Source organism: Cricetulus griseus, chromosome 4, assembly GCF_003668045.3.
Source record: "Cricetulus griseus strain 17A/GY chromosome 4, alternate assembly CriGri-PICRH-1.0, whole genome shotgun sequence".
Classification (NCBI taxonomy): Eukaryota; Metazoa; Chordata; class Mammalia; order Rodentia; family Cricetidae; genus Cricetulus; species Cricetulus griseus.
Genome location: NC_048597.1, coordinates 226474331 through 226490841, shown reverse-complemented (window position 1 = coordinate 226490841; position 16511 = coordinate 226474331). Strand labels below are relative to the sequence as shown.

At 51.4% G+C, this 16511-nt stretch overlaps 1 protein-coding gene across 2 annotated transcripts in view; it reads right to left on the bottom strand.

The window, feature by feature from the left end:
* Acvr2b (activin A receptor type 2B) overlaps positions 1 to 16511 on the bottom strand; it is a 43140-nt gene that overhangs the window by 26167 nt on the left and 462 nt on the right. The window lies entirely within an intron of this gene.

The window sequence follows — 16511 nt, the reverse complement described above, 5'->3', positions numbered from 1 at the left end:
GGGGCAGGAGTGTGAGGGCGCTTGCACCAATCAGGGGCAGGAGTGTGAGGGTGCTTGCACCAGGGGCAGGAGTGTGAGGGCGCTTGCATCAGGGGCAGGAGTGTGAGGACGCTTGCACCAGGGGTAGGACTGTGAGGACACTTGCAGGGGTATGAGGATGTTTGCGTGGGGCAGGAATGTGTGAGGATGCTTGCATCAAGGCAGAAGCATGAGGACACTTGTTCATTGGGTGGGTCAGGAAGAAGTGACAAGGCTTGAAGTCGGGTTGAGCTACCAAACATTAAGGCCACCTTCAGGGACCCGATTCTTCCAACTAAGCTGTGACTCCCAGAGGCTCCAGAACCCCTGTTAACAGTGCCACCAGGGGGAAACTGTTCCAATACATGAGCCTACAGGGGATGTCTCACACACCAAAATGTGAAGATTTCTTACTGTTTGGGGTTCAAATGCTACAAACGTTTGGTTTGGTTTTCTTCTTTTTCAAGAGACCACCTCATTCTGTATCCCTGGCTAGCCTGAGACTTGTGATCCTCCTGTCTTAGCCTCTCTGGATTACAGCTGTGTGCCACCACACCCCACACCTACACTTATATTGGAAACTTAAAGGTTGGGGGGGGCGGCTTTTAAGAGACAAATGGGTCACCAGGGCCCTTACTTCATGAATGGATTCATGTCATAGCACAAGGTAGGTCATGGGAGTAAGTTATAAACAGCCCCCCCACCCTCTCTCTCTCCCCTGCATGAAAGGGTTCCACTAAGGCCCTTGCTAAATGTTAGAGTCACACTCTTGGATTCCTGTCTCCTCAACTACTGTCCAGTGTGTGGTTTTGTTACAGCAGCAGCAAGGGACTTTTCTCATCACTGACCAAATCCCCGACAAGTAACCTAAGGGAGAAAGGGATTATGTGGGCTCCGTCCATCACAGCAGGGAAGGGTGGTGAGCTGGGAAGCCAGTCCTCAGCCAGCTTTCTCCTTCTCTTTTTAATTTAGTCCCAGTATCTAGGGTCCAACCTCTCTGGAAATACCCTTAGACACATCCAAGCGAATGGCCTAGGTTGTTTCTTAACCCGATCTAGCTAACAGTGGAATTAGCCATCACTGACCCGTTTTTCCTATTGCCCAAGTTTGTGTCATTGGGTAATTCTTTAAGATCGCACTTCCAACTCACTGTTTCTTCCTTCTAATCTATCTCTTCTACTTAAATCGTTTTATCTTTTAATTATTTTTATTTTATGTGCACTCATTTCCCTGCATGTTTATCTGTGTGAACTGGAGTTAAAGACAGTCATGAGCTGCCATGTGGGTACTGGGAATTGAACCCAGGTCCTCTGGAAGATCAGCAATGCTCTTAACCACTAAGCCATCTCTCCAGCCCCTTTATTTTTATTGTTTTAAGACAGGGTTTCTCTCTGTAGTCCAGGCTGTCCTAGAACTCACTATATAGACCAGGCTGTCCTTTAACTCACAGAGATCCATCTGCCTATTCCTGTCAAGAACAGAACCAGAATTTGATGCCCAGCACCTAGAAAAAGTAACCCCCCCCCAAAAAAAAAACCACACACATGGGGTGTGTGTCCAGAATCCAGGCCCTCTGGAGAGCCAGAAATACCCCGACCACAGTCCCTCCCCACAGCCATTATCATCCTGGGTCATTGTAATACTTCCAACCACGCCCCCCGCCCCCAGCTTCTGTCTTATTTACCTGAATTGGTTGTAACTGTGTGGATGAGTGTAGGTGACTCTTGAGGCCAGAGGCACTGGGACCCCTGGAGCTGGGTTATAGGTGACTATGAGCCTGAGCCGTCACACAGTGCTGGAAACTGGCCTCGGAACCTCCACGAGAGCAGCGTGTGCTCTAAGCCAGAGCTCTCTCCTGCATCCTCCTCCTCTGATTTTAAAATGCACTTTTTGTTTGTTCATTTCTGATGACTTTCACTTGTGATAGATTTTTTTTCTCAGATTTTGATATTGGATATGGAAACACAACCTTCCAGAGAGAAATGCCAAACCCCTACCAATCTGGAACACCTTTAATTCCTTGATTTAGAGTTTCCAAGAACAGGATGAATTCCCAGTTCATGCTTAGAGTTATAAATTCTCAGAGGAAACTGCTCCTGCCTCCATGCGCTCCTTCACCGTAGGCAGAGACAATGAATTATTCAGTTGTCAGCCACAGGCTGGCTGCAAGCTTTCACTAAAGGCAGGGTGCCAAGGAAGCCTTAGGGTAGGAGGACCCCAACCTCAGTTCAACATCTACTGAACCTCAATCTCTAAATTATGGAAGTGGGCAAGACTGAAGGAATGAGCAATTTTTAGCAAGGTGTGTGTGTCTCTGTAAGAGTATATGCCCTAAAGCCAGGTGGTGGTGGTGCTCACCTTTAATTCTAGCACTTGGGAGGCAGAGGCAGAGGCAGGCCGATCACTCTGAGTTCTAGGCCAGCCTGGTCTACAAAGAGACTTCCAGGACAGCCAGTGCTACACAGAGAAACCCTGTCTCAAAAAAAAAAAAAAAAAAAATCAAGACAAAACAAACATAGTAAATGCCCTGTGCATGCAGGCCCCCTGGAGCTGAGTTACAGTTCGAAAGACACCAGATGTGGGTGCTAGGGACAGAACTCAGGTCCTCTGGAAGAGTCACAAGTGCTCCTAACCATTGGCCATATCCACAGCCCAGGGGAAGCAGCTGTGACTGGTAGAGGAACATGGCGGGTTTCCAGTGTCTTCACGCTCTTTCGTCCCCCACCCCACCCATTCCTACACATGCCGCTCACTACACTTTCTTAGATGTCATGAGGCTTTTCAGCTCATTTGTCCACTACAAATGTCACAGAGAATCCATTTTCCAAAGTGACAGGACAAAGCCAGGGCATGTCATGTGTCCTCTAGAGCAGACCTCATAAACAAGTCCCTGGCACCTCCGTTCCACAGAACAGGGTGTGGCCCAGGGCCTTCTGCCAGCCCTGTAATTCCCTGAAGAACGCTGGAGAGCGCCCTACCAGGTGAAATCCAGGGCTGAGAGCATGCGTCCCGACTCCACTGCACAGAACTTTACCAAACGTCACTGTAACAATGGAGGAAAAAGGAATACGAAGACAGAATGGGCCGGTTAGTGCAGTCAGGCCCTCGGACCCTCAGACCCTTGTGGCTGGAGGCTGCCTGGCCCCAAACCTGCAGAGGCAAGCTGATTGCTGGAGGCATAAACAGGCTCTGGGCAGAAAGGGCAGGATACCTCAGGCCGGAGTCACACAAAACAGCAGGAAAAGGGCATAGCAAACACAGGCACTCAGCACTCTCCTATCTGCCACTTCCAGGACCCAGCCCATCCCTCTCCACACGGACCAGAAGACCCTCCTCAGTAGAATCTAACTGGCTCCAAAAAGTATCTAATCAGCCCTCCACCTATAGGCTCAGAGGTCTCAATCAGGATTCGAGCCATCCTTAACCTAAAAGGCACATGCTAAAGAGCAGTGATGAAAAGTCAGCAGAGGAGACGAAGGGAAGACAACACACACACACACACACACACACACACACACACACACACACACACACAACGCCCGGCCCCATCCTACTTTCATGGGTGTATTGGCCCTGCTTTCTCTCTAGGGCAATTGTGTGTGTGTGTGTGTGTGTGTGTGGTGTGTGTGTGTGTGTGTGTGTGTGTGTGTGTACAAATATCTAGCAGGAAAGAAATGCCACCTACAATGGATAAGGAAGCTGACTGGCTTTGGCCTTTCTACAACCAGTACTTGCAAGCTACACTACAGTAGGACAGGACTTTCTACTCACAAATCCTCGCCCAGTTAGCTGTCAATGAACTGCAAAGGTAGAAGAGAAAAAAGCAAGATTACAAGAACCTACTCCAGAGGCCGGAGAGATGGTTAGAGCACGGGCTGCTCCTGCAGAGGACCCAGGTTCTATTCCCAGCATTCATGTGGCTACTCACCACCACCTGTAACTCCAGTTCCAGGGAATACAATGCCCTCTTCTGGCCTCTATGGGCACCAGGCATGCATATATACATGCAGGCAAAACACTCATAAACAAACAAAAAAGAAAAAAAAATTCTGTCTTCATCTGCCCTTTATCAGGATGTACCAGTACCTAGTTTTGGTGGTGCAATCCTTTAAGCCCAGCACTTGGGAGGCAGAGGCAGCCTGGTCTACAGAGCAAGTTCCAGGACGGCCAGCCAGGGCTACACAGGAGGACCACCCTATGAGACCCTGTCTCTAAGCAAACAACAGCGCAGAAGAGCAGCCAAGGCTGAGGGCATGCACCACTCTTAGAGAGGGCTCAAGCACAGATCCACACACACATAATTAAAAATAAAATAATTATTCTAGGGGTTGGGGATTTAGCTCAGTGGTAAAGCGCTTGCCTAGCAAGCGCAAGGCCCTGGGTTTGGTCCTCAGCCCTGGGCATAAATCAATTAAATAAATAAATAAATAAATAAATAAATCTTTTATCTGGGCAGTGGTGGCGCACACCTTCAATCCCAGCAGAAGCAGGCAGAACTCAGGGAGCTCGAAGCCTACCTGGTCTACAGAGCAAGTTCCAGAACAAGTTCCAAAGCTACAGAGAGAAACCCTGTCTTGAAAATCCAAAAATATAAAATAAAATAACAAACAACGATTTTTTTAATGTAATGAAGAGTAGACAGCACCAAAACCAGGGATGAAACAAGGAGGAAAACAGAAAACAAAACTTCAAGTTCCAGACACAGATGTAATTGATGGGTGTGTCCTGGGTGATGATCAGGAAACATTCAGGAGGTGAAGCCAGGCCAGGATGACAGCAGCAAACTACTGAGCCCTCTAGCTGACCCCAGAACTACACAGGAGTGGAGCAGGCTCCACACAAGCAAACAGGCCCCTAGGAACCCAGCAGGTATTTATTTCAGCAGCTGCCCACCACAGAGGAGTTCAGTCAATAGAATTACCCGTTGTGACAAACACTAACAGTGGCGCCAGCAAAACCAATGTCTTTGAGAGGTGAGAGGTACATTACAGAATCCAGACTCTGTATTGCCATCCACAGCATGGATACCATCCCCATTTTCAAGAGAAAACACAATGACTGCAGGCCAGCCCTAAGACAACTGATGCTGGCATTAAAGAAGAGGTTAAACCAGCTCAGTTTAAAAATTTCCCAGGCATAGAGGAAAACGAATCTGGAACTGTGGAGTGACAGCTCGGCTGGGACAACTGCTTAGTCCTGGCCTGGGAATCCCAACTCTTAGCTACACGATGCCTTCAGAGATGGTGTCTACACTCTCTGGCCCTTTCTGGGTCCTTCAGAAAAGGGACTGGCCCTGGTTAGCAGAGGAGGAAGGCCTTGGTTTAATCTCCAGTACTGTGGGGGAGCACATGAAACTTAAAACATCCCATCTGAAATTTAAAATTCACCACAAGGGGCTAAAACTTTATAACAGTTTGGATCTAAAGCTTCCCCTGCAAACGCTGCAGGGGGCGGAGGGGGGAGTGTGGGGGTCCCAGCTGGTGACTCTGCTGTAAGTTCACACACTCAAGAGGCAGAACTCAGCCCTGGGTACAGCTCAGTGGGGCGTGCCCTTGGGGCTGAATCTCATCCTGCCCCTTCCTGCCCCTCCCTCCTCCCTCCCCCTTTCTCTTGCTCTCCTGACTGCTCTGAGGTAAGCAGCTTCCTTCCTTCCACACTTCCATCAGCTCGCTGCCTCGCCACAGACCTAAAGCATCAGAGCCAAACCACATCAGAACGAGCAGCTTCGTTGTTAAATAGGGAAATGATAACCCCAATCTGGAGCACACCCAGGTCAGCTCCCCCTGGTTGTATATTTAAATCATTGCCAGTCACTAAAACTGCGCAACTGTTTTACCTGGGATGAGGTAAATCCTCCAGGAAACATTCCCAGGTGCTCCCAGAAGACAGTAAAGACAGTCTTAACCTCAGTACATTTTAATTCAACACTAGGATTTGTCTGGATCTTTGAGTAACAAACTAAAAAGGGTTGACTGTACCCACCCCTCGCTTAGTACTGGACCTCTTGCCTTCCCAGTCTCACAAGGCTGCCACACACAACACGGTCTCTCAACTGCCCCATGGAATGACAGAAAACAGACCCTGTGCTGAAGTTATCTATCACCCGTGCTCACAAAAATCCTGCCTGCAAATCTTCACTCTTCTTAGCCTCACCCAGAGATGTCGTCTTTATTTTCTCTTGCCTGTTTGTTGCTGTCAGCAAAGGGATTGCCCCCACCCCCACCCCATTACAGGAGAGAGACTTGCCATCTGCTTTTTACCTAGCTTCTAGACATTTCTTCAGGACCACAGTGTGCCCCAAATACACATACACTGTTTCAGCCTAGATTCCCAGCTTTTCCTTCTTCCTCTCTGTGTTTCAGCCACTGACCAACATCTGGGTATGCTTCCCCAACCCTCTACCTTCCTTACCCACCTTCTACCGGGCCTCTGCTCGCCAAGCTCCACTGTGAACAGTGCTTCTCGCTTCCTCTCATCTATCTCAATAGTCCAGCAACTGCCAAGACTCACAACTTGCATTCTCTCAAACTCTAGTTAAACTGCCTTGGGACTTCAGAAATCGAGGAGGGGAGGGCACAGGCAGGCAGGCAGGCAGACACACTGAATTCACCAGCATATAGAAAACCACCCATGGAAAGTGTTACACAAGAACAATGACCACAAGACAAAATGCAAAAAAAGCAACTTCCAGCTGAGTGAGCTTAGTATCTGGGCCTTCACTTCCAGCCATGGCTGAGGCAGGCAAGTCTCTGGGAGTTCCAGACCCCATCTCAACAACAACAGAGTGACTTCCACTCCAAATGTAACCTAAGAGGGAAACAATTCACTTTCAACTGCCATCTTTATTCCAAAATGTTATGGACTGATCATCGGCCTTCAGCATGCCTGAGGCCAGCCTGGTCTACACAGAGTTCCAGGGCAGCCAGGGCTAAAGATGTCCTGTCTTGGACAACAACAAAAGAGACTGGTGGTAAAGGAAGTCTCGAACGATCTAAGAGAAAACAGAATGCACACAGGAAAGGCACAGTGGCAGGCAGTACCGCAAGCCAATAGGAGGGAAGGGCCCCTTCAGTCAGGCCAGTCGCAACCTTACTCTGGAACTGCAATCTTCAGGGCTGTGTGATTTCCACCGAGTCTACTGTGCATGTCACAGTACCACGTAGAAGAGCCGACTGGGATATCACGAATACTAGAGGCATTGCCATAGTACGGTGCCATCAAAATCCACGAGCAGGGCCTGACAAACAGGCTTCCATGACAGCTGAATCCAGACACTGAGGAAAAGCTGGTCTTTGAAAATCACGCCTTCCCTACTTAAACATGTAACCATGACAGAAGGCTATGATAAGGGAACCAGAGACATACAGAATCCCCCACATACAGAAATCCCCAAGGCCCTTCTCATGAGATCTTTATTACCTACCGCATGTACAATCAGCCTTGCCACACCAATATTCATCAAGCACACTGTGCTCAGAGGCAGTGCCCATTACTCAGAGCTCTTCAGTCACCCTCAGCAGGTGCCACAGTACCTCCAGCCCAAACATCCCAGCCAGACCACTGCCATGTCCCTTGTTAGCACTACATCCATGACACCTGAGCAGGAAGTCCCTTGTTAGCACTGCATCCATGACACCTGAGCAGGAAGCTGGTACCTTCACCAGGTATGGCTACTTCAACCTCTGCAGTCAAACACTGCAGCTGAGGCTGAGGTCTAGACCCCCAGGAACCCACACATGCCACAAAGCGTCAACCACCCTCTCCCCAAGCTTCAGCACCTATTGCTACTACCTGCCATTTTCAGGGCTTATTTAAATGTGAACTGCACACATCTTGTGTTCCAGGAGTTATTCTTGTCATTAATCTAAATAAATGATATATAATCAGGAAGCCCACCAATAGGAGGTCAGATAAAACACAGTGCTTATCCATACTTGAGAAGTTTGCATGGCTATTAAAAAGAGTAAACCAGGCATGGTAGCCCATGCCTTTCATCCCAGCACTTGGGAGACAAGAAGCAGGAGAATCACCACACATTAGAGGCAAGCCTGAGCTACACAGTGAATTCCAGGCCGGTCTAGCCTACAGTAAGACTTGGTCTCAAAATTCAGTCATGGTGATCATGGCCTGCTTATTAAAAACAAACAAAAAGACCTTAGTAGATACGTGTATTGGAAAGGCTGTCGACTTGGATGTGAGTTTAAAACACACGTGAAAGTCACAGTGAGCAGGAAGGAGCACACATACAAACCATTCAAGGCTGTGAATATGGGCATATAACATACAAGCAAAACTAGTTTACACTGCTGCAGTCAGGAAAGTGGCCACCCTTGCATGTGACAATGACAGTCGGATGAGAAGCTTCAGAGCACACTTAGGGATCACCAGGCCCTGCCCGAAATCCTGAGAACTGCCGAGACAGGAGGGGAGTTTTGGGAGGCACAGACTACTAGTAAATGTCTAATTTCTTGATCTCAATGCTGACTGCACGGGTGCACTCGAGTTCCTGGAAACACACCAAGTGGTAACTCATGACAATTACACTTTAATTCTTCAGGAAATGTGTTTAAACAATTATTTTACTTTACGAATATGGTTGTTTCGCTTGAACGTATGTCTGTGCATCACATTACACGCACGTTGCCTGGTGCCCACGGAGGTCAGGAGAGGGCGTTGGATCACCTGGAACTGGAGTTACAGATGACAGTGAGGCACCATGTGGGTCCCGGGTCTCAAACCTGGGTCCTGAGAGCAGTCAGTGCTCTTAACCACTGAGCCATCTCTCCAGCAGTACCCCCCACACCCATTTTTAATTTTTATATTGTGAATCCAACCCAGAGCCTTGCGCATGCTAGGCACCTTCTATACCCATCTCTGCACACACCAAGCTAGGCCCCATCCACCAACGCAGTCCTCTGTACACACCTGATGCTTCCACTAATGTCTGAAACAGCGATTGCCATTAAGGTTTACAAAAGAAAGGCTTCTGATGCTTGAGCAACCCAAGCTTGATCCCAGGAACTCAGATGACAGAGAGCCAGCTCCCACAAGCCCCGCCCCCCCACATGCATGCCGTGGCACCTCCGGCAAACAGTACACATTTAAAAACGTAATAGATAATACAACTCTATTTCTGTATTACCTATAGTTGCACTGTGGGGAGGTGGGGGGGTGCCTGAAAGAATGTGTACCAACCACAAACGACTTCCCTGAGATGAGGAGGTCGGCCGGTTGGGAGGGCATCTGTTTAGCTTTCACCAAGCCCTAGGTTCCACTTAGCACCACAGAAACTGGGTGTGGTGAAGCACACCAGCAACCACGTTGCTCAGGAGCTAGAGGATCCCAGCGCAAGGCTGCCAGTGGCAGTGGCTCAGCTGAGTCCTGGACAGACTGGCAGACAGGACGCCAGGGAAGGAATGGGGGAGGGGCAGGGAGGGGCTCAGCAGGTGCAGTGCTTATGCTCCTGCAGAGGACCGGAGTTCTGTTCCCAGCACCACAGCTCCCAATCACCTGCGACTCCAGTTACAGGGGATCCGGAGTCTTCTGGCCTCTGTGTGCAACACACACACACAGTTCACAGGAACTTACAGGGTATATGTATGCACACTCACACATGCATAAAAATAAATAACTTTCTAACGAACCAGCTTACTCAGGAGACACTAGGCTTTTGTTTTCCTGTCTGTTCTTAAGACAGTCTCCACAGCACAGGGTGCCCCGAACTCCTCATCTTCCTGGCTCTCCCAAGTGCTAGGATTACAAGCCAGACACTACCACACACAACTTGAGACCCTGGTTGTAACCACTAACAGCTAAATTTCTGCAACTGAATATATATGTGTTACTTGAACAGCTATAAATGTAATAAAAAATTAAACAGGGGAGAATAAGGCTCATGTGACTTCTGCTCCCCACAGTGGTTAACCAAGTGGGGTTGGGAAAGGTTTGGGTACAAAGGTTTTCAGCAGAGAGGAAGCAAGCCCAGCCCCACCTTTGAGCGGGGGTCACTGGCCTTTCTCAACCCTATGTCCCTGAAGCTTCTAAGCCACTCGACAGATGACCCTTGACCCACTGTTCTGTGCAGAGATGCTAGATCTCCTGGGGGCTTGGACCACAGACAAGGCTCCTAGTGAACCCCACTTCAAGTTTACATTCAAAGGAAATCCCCCCAAATACATAAAAGAAATGTTTCCTAGCCCCTGGCTGCCAGCCCAGGGCTGGGGAACTCATGAAAAACCTTTGCATCTATGAACAGGTAACACTCAGGTCGTAGGCAGATGAAGAGAGCTGACAGTAACGGACATCAGACAGCGTTATCTCTATACCTGGAAACTCTGTGCACCACTGCACAACAGAAGAAAAAAACTTCCTGGCACAAACATTCCACTCAGCTCCCAAGTCAGCCTCCTGCTTTCGTTCATTGGCTCAGGTCTGGAGGGTAGTCAAGCATCCCTCCCTCTACAAAGATGGACAGACAACAGCTGGTCTTGTCACATCCTCCCAAATACCCGGCCACAACCATGAAGAACCAGCCTCCTCCACCTTCCAGCCAAGAGCTTGGGTTTCCAACAGCCTTCCCTTTCCTGCCCGGAACTAATTTTAGCTTTCTTGGTTCTCAGAGGTAGAACCGAAATAGTCTGCTGAGGAACACATTTACAAACAAGAGCATTGGCTTTGCCTTACAAAACACCTCAGCTGTAGCCCAGAAAGTAGCCAGGGATAAGCCCCACTGTCCAGCAGGCCAGGCCCCTCCAGGGGACATTCTTCAGGGAGGGGGGCGGCAAACTTGCCCAGTGGACCGGGCTTTCTCTCCAACATCAGCTCTTGGGAATCACGTGTCAATGAATGAAAACACCAGGCTGAGCTGTCAGTCCCCAAGAGGATCTGAAAAAGGTATGTGTGTGCAGAGCAAGATGGAAAGAGTGGAGCTGTCTGAGGCCAGAAGCCATGACTAGTCTCATGCAAGGAGGCACCCTTGACCCTGGAACAATCCCAGCCTGCGTGATGGGCTGATTTCCGTCCCACCACAGCCACAGATGGAGGTACTCTGCCGACCTTAAGGCCCAGGCTGGAAGAAAGCAGCAGTGTCTCCCAACCCAAGAACCGGGAGCTCAGAAGCAGCACCAGCAGGTCTGGGCAAGCAGAAGCCACCTCTGGGCCTAGGACTCATCTGTCAGTCCAGTCCACACTGAGACCAAAAAGAAGCCGAGAATAAGGGTATCTGCCTGAGCCAAACTCTGGTGATGGCATGGGAGGAGGGACCAGACCCAAGAACTCTAGGAGAGCAGCCACATGGTCATGGGAGATGGGCCTATGTCTCACCTCAGCACACACTTCACTGGCGATGTGGCGTGCTTAAAATGCTTAGGAGAAGGCTTGCGTTCTGTTGCCTACCAGAAAGCTGCTCCAAGCACAGTAAGCTCTTACTGATGGGGTCAAAAAGCTGTGCCCCCAACAATACTCAACAGAACTCTGCATGAAAGGGAGCAGGAAACATGGCCCAGCCACAGGCGCTGCAAAGGCCAACACACCGGCCTCTGGGGAAGGCCACCATGCCTTTGACAGCTTACAGCAGTACGAGGCTCTGAGGCAAGGCCTGTCCACCACACACACCTCCCAAGCCCGTGGGGAAAGACAAGCCCATACCTTTGGGACCAGGCTGGCCTCCTGCCCTGGCGTCCTGGGCCTGGCCGGTCCAGGCCCACAGCCGCTGTGGCTCCGAGCGCCACAGGGCAGGCCCACTGGGGGGGAAGGGCATGCCAGGATCCTGCAGCGACCCCCTGGGCTCGGTGGACAGGTATAGCCTGGGTTGACCCAGCTTCCAGGTGAGCAGAGAGGGGGTGTCGGGCAGGCGGAGCCCCAGCAACAGGCACTTCCTGACATTCTGCGCTTGCGGGAGGGAGAGGCAAGAGTGCCAGCCTCAAGGCAAAGGCCAGAGCAGGTGGGCGGGTGCGGGCGGGCAAGCTGCCCGGCCACCCACAACGGGCCACCTCCCTGAAACCCGAACCACTTCTGGGAAAACTCAAGGACGCCAGGATTCTCCTCAGTGGCAGCCGGTCCGCTGGAACCATTGACTCTGAACCAAAGGCATACTCAAACAGGCTCAGTGCCGCAGGACTCGCCTGTGAGAGAGAATCCTGCTCTCCAACCCTAGCTCCAGAGGGAGAAAGGAACCCTTACCCCATCTCCTAGCCCCGTCTACCCCAATGAAAAGCTGGCCTTACTAGACCACTGGTTCTCAGCCTACCTAAAAATGATTTTGCCACTACCACTTATCCATGCCAGGAGACATTTGAGACACTGTAATGGGCCAGCAGAGGCAATATACAGGCCAGCCCCTTCACTGCCACCATCACCATTCCCCCCCCCCACAAAGAGAGACTCCAGATACAACTGCCAATGGTGTGGAAGGTTGAGAAACCCTATTCTAGAGAGGCCCATGCAGTCAGGACTTTCCATCGCAGAGTGTCTCCTGGGGGCCTGGGAGATGCCCCACCTGGTAAAGTGTTTGCCATACAAGCATAAGGACCATTCAGATACCCAGCACCCTGTAAAAAGCCAGGCAGTGTAGCAAGCATCTGCAATCCATGCTTTAAGGGTGAGTTCCAGGGGAGTGACTCCCAGGACCCACTGTGGAGTACCAGCTCCAAGCTGTCCTCTGACCTCCACATTGCCACAGCGTGAGCTGTCGCACACGCCCACAAACTCAAACGAGATGCTTTCAAAGGGCATAGAAAACGAGGTGGAGAGTAACTGGAAGATGTCAGTGGTGACCTCTGGCCTTGCTGCACCCACATGCACAGGTGTGCACACACACGAGCATGGGATGTGGGTGAATATGAACAGCCCTGAATGTTCCAGAGTTGCCCTTCTCCTCTGTCCACTGCACCCAATCCATGAAGAGGTTAGCATCTGTGAATAGCTCTGATACCCTGTGGATCCATCCCATCTGCACGACTGACCTCTCAGGTAGGGAGTCTAAAAAATAGACTCAGAAAGATAGATGGCTTCCTGAATGGGGAGGAGACCATGGAAACTGGATGTTAGCCAGAACCACTGAACAGCAGAAGTAAAGGCAAGGGCATGTCCACAGACCAGAACAGGATACGCAAGGGTGCCAAGAGAAGTAAGTCTAATGAGCACTTTCTACGGACAGGTTGAACCTCGAGAGGGCTATCTTCAAGGCAGTCACAGGTCTTAGGGAGCCCAGAACAGAACGGTACGCACATACTTGTAAGAGTACCCATGTGGGCGCTGATTTATATTTTCTGGAGTTTGGTTTTCTTAGAGCAGCACAACAAAAGACAATGGGGGCTTTCCCCTGGGCTCGAAGCAAAAGAAGGGCCCTGGGTAACTGCCAGGGCACGTGCAGAGGCTTGGAGAACTCTGGATGCCAGGAAGAGCGGCAGAGGACTACAAAAGCCCACCTAAATGGGACAGTCAAAGGGTTCTAGTCTTCACCCAGCTGTAGGTTCTGCATGGAAAGCCTCTGAGAGCTGAGGAGGGTACCTACTCCTTCCAAAGGGTGTCCCCACCTGACAAGCAGGCAGCCTGGAATGACCACAGACAGGACAGAGGGCAGGGGACATCCTCTCTGGGGAGGGACTTCCATGACTGTACCCCTTGTCCTCCCCCACTGCAATGGGCCAGAAGACTAAAGGTTACTCTCTCCTACCCACCTCCACCCATGAGGGAATGGACAAGAATCATCTATGAGTCAGTGGTCAGCCTAGGAGGACGCCTCCAGGCAGTGAGGTGACAGGTCTCTGCTTAGCCAATGCCCCTGCTCCTCTGCTCTGCTCCACCCTGAAGCCCTCTACTCTGAGTCCCAAGTTCAGAAACAGATGTCAAAGAATAGAACGTGCAGATGTTCTCTGCAATGCCAAGAGCCAAGTGCCAGCCTCCCAAAGACGAATGGGATCAGGCTGATCTAGAAAGACTTCCAGACGCATCCCCGGGTTACAGCATCACTCCTGCCTTTCTTCTCAGCCTGTGCGGTCCAATCTGGCAGTGACGAGCCAAATGTGACTACAGAGAACCTGCGGTGTGCCAAGCTGAAACTGCATGTTTTAATAGTGATTCTATGTTGAAATGATCAATCTTTACCTTAACTTAATTCCACCAACTACGAAAAAGAGTAAGTCTCTACCCCCAAATTTATACGGTGAAGCCGTAACCACCAATGATGTAGTAACCACCAATGATGTAATGGTTTTTGGAAGTGGAGCCTCTGGGAAGCATCGAAGGTTGGATCAGACCAAGAGGGTGGAATCCTCATGGTAGGATTAGCTCCCTTAGGGCAGATCTTACTATCCCAGCACCCTGGTCTGGCTTCTAGGACCAAGTGAAAATAAACACTGATAATTTTTATATATATATATTTACACACACACACACACACCACACACACACACACACACACACACACACGGGTATTTTAACTTTTATGAATTATGGCTGCAGTTATGTCTGTACACCATGAGTATGCCTGGTGCTCTCAGAGGCCAGAGGGCATGGGACCCTCCAGGAGTGGGGTTCCAGGTGATTGTGAGTCACTATGTGGGTGTCAGGAATAGAACCTAGGTCTTCTGCAAGAGCAGCAAGCACTCTTAACCACCCCACTACCTCTGCAGCCCAAACACTGCTACTTGAATCAAGCAGTCCTGTGACACTAGGGCAGCCAGAACACACTAAGCCACAACTATTTCTCTTTGCACTTCCTAGCATGACTACTGGGAATTTTTAAATTACATTTTTCTGTCCATGTTCCTATGTTTCTGTTGGCAGGACTAGTATAGATCTCTTCTTTTTATCACAGGGTTGAGTAATTCAGAAGACAGAGCCAGGAACATGAAGGAAAGACCATATTGAAGCCAAAGGCACAGGAGGACCAGCTCGGGCCCCAACCAGGACCTGGGGAAATCTCCTCTGCCTTCATCAAAAGGAGGGCGGGGCGACCTCCAATTGTGACAATAAACAACAGGTGACTCCACCTCCCTGAGGGCAAAGCACAGCTTCTGAGTCAGAACAGATGACTGTCAAGGCACTCTGCTGCGCACTCCCCAAAGAGTGCAACGAGTTAGTAGACACAGCACCAGGAAACCGCTCTCACCCTGTCCCAGGATGGTGACGGCAAACTGGGACAAACCTGGGCCGAGAAGTCCAGACTCCTAGAGTCTGAGGCGCACTGCGCTCAGGGCATACTTTGAACAGGCCTGGACCTGAAAGGGACAAGGCAGATCAGGAGCAGAAATCCAAGCGGTGAAGAGGCAGCCAGGGGAACTGCTATGTACCCTTGGATCGGCCCACTGCAGCCAATGTTTCCCGTCACTTCCAAGTCCTCATTCATGGGGGAAAACGTCTCCAGCAACACTTCAGTGAACCGCAGAAAGAAACGCAATGTTCAACCTGAGCACCGCTTCGCCTCGACCACTCCAGAACAGCCTCGGAAACCACTTCCCCAGTGTGTGCTCAGGCAGCCAGGAAGCGGTCTCTGCCCGCTGGCTCGCGCACTCACGCTCCACCGCACCCAGATTTGTGCAAAAACTCTCAGGGTCGGAATTGATTGCTAAGCCTCACTACCTTGTGATAGAAGGGAGCAGATTGAAGGTGGGGATCCCAGTGGGGGATGCGGTGGCCATCTGGGATACCCACCCCCGCAGTAGCACGGGGATCCCAGCCCCTCCCCTGCACTCCGGGCCCCGCCCCTCGCGGGTTTCCCAGACTCCGCGCTGCTGCCACCTCGGGCGGCAGGGGACCCGAGCTGCATGTGTAATGGGGGTTGGGAACAAAGACGCGCAGGACCCAGAGCCCCGGCCACCGGGCACCAGCCGTCCCAATCGCCACGCTCTCGTGTCTGGAGCCTCAATGCCCGACTGACTGTTCACGTTTCCCAGGACTGCCCCAAGCCCGTCCCGGAGCTCCCATCAGAGTTGGGCGTTCTTCAGCACCACTGAGAAATCCGTGCCTGCGCTTTAGGGGCGAGAGCGCTTCCCCAGCACAACTTCGCGCGTACACACCCACACGTCCCGGTCCCCAGGCAGACGCGCACCGGTCACACACACCCCGCAGCCGCCTGCGGGCTGAGCGCGGGTCACTCACGCCCGCCACGTGCGGGCCGGGGCGACCTGAGACCTGTTGGTTCTGCTCCTCAACCTCTTCTCCACTCGCAGTATCCCAAAACAAAAGCGTCCCCACGAGGGCGCATCTGCAGCCCGCTGCCAGGAAAGCAGGCGAGGATCGCGGCGCAGAGTGGCGGGACAGGGTGCCGAGGGCTCCGAACCGGCTGCGGGGAGGCGTCCGCTCGGCTCTGCGACACCTATGGCTCTCAGAGGCGCGCAGCCCCGTGCCAGCCACTCCCGATGAGATGCCCGCCCAGCCCGGCCGCCTTGCCCACGCTCAGGTTGTCCTCGCTGGGTTCCCGGGGTCCTGGAGCCCGCGGACCCTGACCCCCGGCCCTGACGCTCCAGGTGGCCCCCATCACCGAGCGCCTC